Below are 8,184 nucleotides of genomic sequence, written 5' to 3' on the forward strand. Positions count from 1 at the left end.
ACCCAAGCCCGTCTCGGACTTCAGCCGTCAGATTGAAGCCTCTCAGCATCCTACGGTCGCTCCATCGTCGCACATCAATCTCCGAAGCTCCTGCTCTACATCGCAACGCAGATCTCCATCTTGGGCCATCCATTTTGTTGTATTCCTCCATCCAACGGTCGCTACCCATAGCCTCCATCTCATCGTTGGATCCACCTACCATCTGAACATCCTACGGATCAGCTCGCCAAACATCAACTCAGATAACCCCTGCCTCACACCCTAGCAACAAATATCTTCTTCTCAACCAAACACTCCTCTCTTCTTCCCCTTTCGAGAACTTCTTCCCTCTGCAGAGAACAGCTCTGCCACCACCATCACCTTCTGCCATCGCCCCACTCCACCAGACCTCGAGCTCCGCCACCACCACAAACACCCGACAACACCACCATCTCCATCAACAGAGCCCATCCCCCTATTTCACCCATTTCACTAACTCTACTCACTGTTAGAGTTCTGAAATGAGAGAAGTAGGGTGATGGTGACTGAGTTCATAGCAGAGGAGCAGAAAAAATCATGGGTAATCAACAGCAAGGAGCAGAAGAAGGCATGGGTCGAGCTAATTTTGGGAGTCTGTAAGTCCAATTTTTATTTTTAAGAAAACCTAATTTTCTGATTTGGGGAATTACAATTAGGTTTAATGTTTTGATATAAATTGTGCACTGTGTAACATTGTGAAGAGGAGAGAGGGAGAAAAACCCAAGTTTTAATTCAGTAGAAACTTCTCTTTCAATTTGATTGTTCCTGTGTTCTGTATCAGTAGCTTTCCTCCATGTGTATTAAACCTCTTAGCAGCATGTTAGGTTCTATAACTATGAGCTAAGCATCTTAACTGGGGTTAAGATGAAGCCCTTAGCCTGATAGCTGATATGTGAACTGATATGCTACTGTTATATGATCATTATCACTGTGTAGGATTGAGTTTTTGTATTGAACACATGTTGCTTTCACCTAGAATGTCAAGCATCCTAGGTAGTTAGAGTTTCTCTATGTTTGTTCAATAACTCTACATTGCTTGTTATTGTGTTTGATGAGTTGTGCTTTAAACAGACAACTCATACTTGCCTTGGTTGGGTGATTGGAGGTAATTTATCCATCTAAAGAAGTTGAAGTAGTGCATTGATTCACATGTTAGTATGGGCTGAGAGGTGAATTCTCAACCCCAGTTTCCATTCATCTGATTCCCCCTATCATTGTTACTGTTTACTGTTTAGAAATTTTCATCCTGCTCAATTGCTTGATCACTTCAGTCTCTGCATAACTTTGCTTCAATCTCAATGATTGAATTAGTGTAATGATTGCCTCAAATTCTGTTGTTCAGTTAATGATAATGAGTAGTTTTAATGAGTTATGATTAGTTCTTCAAAAATCAGTGCTAGTATTAATGTTTAGTTAGTGGTTAATGATTAATGGTTAGGAGTCAGTTAATGTTAATGATTGGTAGTTGTAATTAAAGCTTCTGGAATAAATGCTGTGTTGATGTTGATGTTGGTAGAAATCCAATGCTCACCTGAAGTCAATGCTTTGATTGTTTTGAGTTCAGTGTGATTATTAATAACTGTGAGTGGAAATTTATTGCTGTTCTGTGATTTTCTGTTTGAAATAAATGAGAACTTTGAATAATGATTAGCAACTGTAATGATTGAGTAGTTAAGAATCCTGTGTGAAATAAATGTTAGCCTGATTATGGTTGTGAAGTTAATGCCTGTCCTGTAATAGTTGTTAGTGAAGAATGAATGATGCTTCTGTGTAATGATTGGGAAGTGATAATTGCCAATGATTAGTGCTGATTAATGCTGATGATTGGTTCTGTCTAAATCTCACAATAAGAAAGATCAAATTTGCTCCCCCTTGTCCCTGTGGAACTGACCTGTGCTTGCCTTGTGTTGCTTGCCGACACTGTGCACTTGCAGTAGAATTTTTAGGACCATTTCCGGTCACACCAAGTTTTTGGCGCCGCTGCCGGGGACTCGGTTGCGGCGCACTTGCTCTTTCTTTCCTGTGTTGTATTGCTCCTGCTGCTGTTGTCTGAACTGTTCTGTGGGCTGCCCCTCTTTCTGCTGCTGCGTTGTGCTGCTGCGTTGTGCTGCTGCTTTGTGCTGCTGCTTTGTGCTGCTGCTCCTGTTGCTGTTGTGTTGCTGATTGCTGCTGCACTTGCAACCTTCCTGACCCAAAAGCCCAACTGGGCTGAAAGCTGAAGAAGCGGCAGAACTGAACGCTAGCCCATCTGGGCTGTAAGCTGTGAAAGCTGCAGAAGTGGACCAAAGCCCAACTGGGCCTCAGACAAACAAAAGCAGCGTAGGACGATCCAAGCCCAACTGGGCTTTTGCAACTAACACCGAACAGCTGGGCTGTGCTATTCAGGTAGGCCTAACCCATGAGATAACCCAACTGGGCCTCATTAAATTCATTTGGGCTTGTATTTAAGTATCAATCTGGGCTTGTAATAATTTTCAATTTTTCTCTTTTCTTTCTATTTGGGCCTGTAATAATTTTTTAATTTTCTTTCTTTTTCTTTTCTTTTATGGGCTTGTATTTATTGTTTGTGATTATTTTTATCTTTTGTGGGCTTGTCTTTTATTTTGGACTTTAGATGTATATTCCCTCCATTAGGCTCCCAACTTTATAAAATACCAAAACCCATTGTGAAACCAAAACCCAGTCTAAACCAAATTATCAAAAACCCATTTTAAACCAAATTATCGGGCCTTTTGTGGTTCCAAAAATTGTTTCCGACTGCTCTGACCAACATGTTAGTAGAGGTATCTGCTAGGACATGATTGTAACCTACAGAGACCAAACCAACAGACTCGTTAGAATTAACCCGGACGATCCAATCGAAATCCTTAGTTCTGAGGTAGACAGTCCAGATCAATCAGAAACAATGGGAGAACCCCGTACACTCAAAGATTATATGTACCCAACTAGAACTAGTCAACCATCTTGTATTGTGCTACCAGAAGCCAATGGCCATTATGAGCTGAAATCAAGCACAATACAAATGCTTCCAGTTTTTAGAGGTGTAGAAAATGAAAACCCGTACCATCACGTGAGAGAGTTTGAGGAGATTTGTGGAACTCTGCGTTTCACTCAAATGTCTGACGAAATCCTAAAGTTGAGGCTTTTTCCTTTCTCCCTTAAAGATAAGGCTAAGGCCTGGCTGTATGCTTTACAGCCTCAATCCATCATGTCTTGGGATGATCTCATCAAGGAGTTTTTCAAAAAGTTTTTCCCAAATCACAAGACTGCGACAATTCGTCAAAGTCTGAATAGCTTTGTGCAATTAGAGGGTGAGACCCTAGCTAGATACTTGGAGAGATTCAATGAATTATTGCTCCAATGTCCCCATCATGGTTTTTAAAAATGGAGACTTGTGCAAATTTTGTATGAGGGTCTAGATGTGTCCACCCGAACAACGGTTGAGTCAATGTGCAACGGTCTTTTTGTAAATAAGACCGCTGATGCGTCTTGGGACTTCCTGATTGAAGTAGCTGAGAAGACGCAACAGTGGGAATCCATTCGTGAACCTAGAAAAACTACACCTGTAGCTAGAGTTCATAGGATTGAGTCTGATTTTGAAGGAAGTGCAAAGATGGCTGCGCTAGCAAGAAGAGTAGAAGCGTTAGAACTACAGAAAAACGCAAACCCATCTCCCACTACCTTTTGTGAACATGTCGAAATGGCTATTTGTGCTCTATGTAGTGGATCTGATCACCAAGTCAATGATTGTCCGGAAATGCATGCATTCCAAGAATCTAAGATTGAGCAAGCAAATGCTATGTTTCAAAAACAAGAGCACAACCCATATTCACAGACCTATAATCCAGGATGGAGAAACCACCCCAACTTTTCATGGTCCAAAGGCCCTGCCCAAGGAGGACCATCTCAACCAAACCAAGGCTATCAAAACAACCAAGGCTATCAATACCCGAGAAACCCTCAACAGCAGTCGTACCCTCAATACACCGCTGACAAGAAATTGTCCAGCATTGAAGAAAGTATCAATCAATTGACCCAACATCTGATGAAAAACGAGAAAGCAACTGATCAGCGAGTCACCGCTCTAGAACTACAGATGGGTCAAATTTGCGATACATTGAATACTAGGGAAAAGGGTAAACTTCCTAGCCAACCCCAACAAGAACCAAAGAGGATATTTCAAGCAGGCACAACATCATCATCCTGCGAAAGAACCTCACCCGATCAAGTCCATTCCATCACCACTCTCCGAAGTGGTAGAGTTGTTGAGAACAATGTAGGCATACCGCAAGCAAGTGAATCTGAGCCAAACTTAGCATTGCCTACACCACCTAAGGAAACCTCCAGTCCAGAAAAAGAATCCGAGCACATTAGTGAAACCGACAAACCTACTGCTAGGAATGTCCCTCTACCTCCTACTGTTCCTATTGCTCCTTTTCCTCAGAGGTTAGTTCGCCAACAGATAAGCACCCACTACAATGAGATGTTAGAACTGTTCAAGAGAGTTAACATCAACATTCCTTTTCTTGAGGCAATTAAGCAAATCCCTGCATATGCCAAATTCCTCAAAGATTTGTGCACTCAAAAACGCAAGATTAATGTGCACAAGCGTGCTTTCTTAGCTGAACAAGTGAGTTCCATTATTCTCAACAAAACTCCACCCAAGTTTAAGGACCCAGGTTGTCCAACAATTTCTTGCACTATCGGAGAACACAGGGTCAACAGAGCTTTATTAGATCTAGGTGCAAGCGTGAACCTCCTGCCATATTCTGTTTATGTGCAGTTAGGTCTTGGAGAGCTGAAGCCTACACCTATAACTCTCCAATTAGCAGATCGATCAGTCAAAGTTCCTCGTGGAGTGGTAGAAGACGTTTTGATTAAGGTTGAAAAATTCTATTTTCCTGTAGACTTCATTGTCTTAGACACCCAACCTGTCCAAAACCCAAACTGTCACATTCCTGTCATTCTAGGACGTCCATTCCTGGCGACGTCCAATGCAATCATCAACTGTCGGAATGGAGTGTTGAAACTCTCTTTTGGAAACATGACTGTAGAATTGAATGCGTTTAATGTTAGTCAACAACCTGTGAATCTAGATGATGAGGAGGTACATGAAGTCAATATGATTGAGAGTTTGATACAAGATTCATTGACTAGCATTATGCCAAGAGATCCTCTGCAAGCATGTTTGGAAGGTGTTAACTTGGAATTCTTTGATGATGAATACACTAGTGAAGTCCAATCTTTGCTCGACTCTGTACCTCAAATGGACATCACTAAGTGGCAGAATACAGTAGAACAACCCCCACTTTCTGAAGAGTTTGTTCTATCTTCGGATGAGTCACCTAAGGCCAACCAGGAATTGAAACCATTACCTGAGACTTTGAAGTATGCATTTCTAGGTCCTTCTGATACTTTACCTGTTATCATTTCTTCACAACTGAACATAGAACAGGAAAACAAGCTTTTAGGAGTCCTTGAGGAGCAGAAAGAAGCCTTAGGATGGACCATCTCAGATCTCAAAGGGATAAGTCCCACCAATTGCATGCACCACATTAATCTGGAAGAGAACGCCAAACCATCTAGGGAAATGCAAAGGAGACTTAACCCTAACATGAGAGACGTTGTTAAGAGTGAGATCTTGAAGCTACTTGATGCGGGTATCATATATCCGATTTCAGATAGTAAATGGGTTAGTCCCATTCAAGTTGTGCCTAAAAAGTCAGGCATTACTGTAGTTCGGAACGAAAAGAATGAGTTAGTCCCTTCACGTACAACCACAGGATGGCGAGTATGTGTCGACTACAGGAAGTTGAACACAGTAACAAGGAAGGATCACTTCCCACTCCCTTTCATTGACCAAATGCTAGAACGTGTGTCTGGACACAGTCACTACTGTTTTCTAGATGGCTTTTCCGGTTATAACCAAATCCATATAGCACCAGAAGATCAGGAAAAAACTACATTCACGTGTCCATTTGGGACATTTGCTTTTAGACGTATGCCCTTCGGGCTGTGTAATGCACCCGCTACTTTTCAGCGGTGCATGATGAGCATTTTTTCAGACATGATAGATAGTTTTCTCGAGATCTTTATGGATGATTTCTCTGTGTTTGGTTCCTCTTTTGACGAATGTTTGGACCACCTAGTCCTTGTGCTATCAAGATGTAAGCAAAAGAATCTGATTTTAAACTGGGAAAAATGCCACTTCATGGTGAACTCCGGCATAGTTCTAGGACACATCATATCGGAAAAAGGAATTGAAGTAGATAAAGCTAAAGTCGACCTCATTCAGCAATTACCTCAACCCCACTCTGTGAAGGGGATTCGATCATTTTTAGGTCACGCCGGGTTCTACCGGCGATTCATCAAAAACTTTAGCCAAATCTCAAGACCTTTGTGTAACCTACTTGCCAAATATGTTGTCTTTAACTTCGATGCTTCTTGTGTGAAGGCATGGGAAGAACTCAAGACTCTCCTCACCACCGCTCCTATAGTCCGACCTCCAGATTGGAAACTGCCATTTGAGCTCATGTGTGATGCCTCTGATTATGCCGTTGGCGCTGTTCTAGGGCAACGTGTTGATAGACTACCATATGTGATATACTATGCTAGTAAAACTCTTAATGATGCTCAACTCAACTATTCGACCACCGAGAAGGAGTTACTTGCCGTGGTATTTGCATTAGACAAGTTTAGATCTTATCTGATAGGGTCTAAGATCATCATATACACAGACCATGCGGCTTTGAAGTATCTTCTTTCCAAGAAGGATGCTAAAGCTCGCCTTATTCGATGGATACTCTTATTACAGGAATTCGATCTCGAAATCCGTGATAAGAAAGGTTGTGAGAATGTGGTTGCCGATCACTTGTCTAGATTAACTTTAGAGTCTCTTGATGAATCTGAGCTGATTAGAGAATCATTCCCAGATGAACAGCTGATGTCTATCTCAGACCTCCCTTGGTTTGCTGATATCGTTAACTACCTTGCTGCAGGTAGGATGCCCTCACATTGGTCAAGACAAGACCGCTATAAGTTTTTAGCTGAGGTCAAACATTTCCTTTGGGATGACCCATATCTGTTTAAGTACTGTCCAGACCAAATCATTAGGAGATGTGTCCCCAACACTGAACAGAAAGATGTGATATCTTTCTGCCATGACCAGGCATGTGGAGGCCATTTCAGTGCCAAGAAGACTGCTGCAAAGATCTTGCAGTGTGGATTCTATTGGCCATCGTTGTTCAAGGATTGCCATGATTATTGCGTTGCTTGTGAACGCTGTCAAAAGCTAGGAAGCATTTCGAGGAGAAACATGATGCCATTGAACCCCATTCTGATTGTGGAGATTTTTGATGTTTGGGGAATCGACTTCATGGGACCATTCCCTATTTCTGACGGTAGATTGTACATCCTAGTCGCTGTTGATTACGTTTCTAAGTGGGTAGAAGCCATAGCAACCAGAACAAATGACCACAAGGAAAACTGCGTTCCAGATGGAAGGGTCCGTACCTAGTACGCACAGTTTTTCCTCATGGAGCTGTAGAGTTGGAGGATATCTCCAACAAGAACGTTTTCAAAGTCAACGGGCAGAGATTAAAGCCATTCCTTGAGCCATTTCCACCCGACATTGAAACAACCAACCTGGAGGACCCGGTCTATGTGGACTAAACTGGTCCACTCTTTCCCTAAGTAACCAAAAAGTTTTCCAAATGTTTGTCTCCCCTTAAAAACCAAAATTTTTCTTTTTCCCATCCAAACCAAATGTCTCCCGACAAAACCAAAATTTTCCAAAAAGTCCAATCCCATTAAAAACCAAATTTTCTTGTAGATAATGTGTTAGTTAAATTTCCTTTTGTATATATTTTGTGCTCATCCATTGTGACTACTAATATGATGGATTTTTGCCTTGAATAAACGGAGTTGTAATTCTGCTTTCGCCGAAATCGGGTATTCTCTCTCCTTTTACTCTACTCAGCATGTCCCTTTCCATATGTTACATTTTAACTCTTTCCATATTTTGAAACATTGAGGACAATGTTTAGTTTAGGTTTGGGGGTATAGAGTAGATACCACGATAATTTGCCATAATGAAAAACAAACTCCTTCTTCTTTTTGAAAAAATTGAAAAATTCCAAAAAAAATTAAAAAATTCAAAATTCAAAA

The sequence above is a fragment of the Papaver somniferum genome, chromosome 9, assembly GCF_003573695.1.
Source record: "Papaver somniferum cultivar HN1 chromosome 9, ASM357369v1, whole genome shotgun sequence".
In the NCBI taxonomy this organism is placed as follows: domain Eukaryota; kingdom Viridiplantae; phylum Streptophyta; class Magnoliopsida; order Ranunculales; family Papaveraceae; genus Papaver; species Papaver somniferum.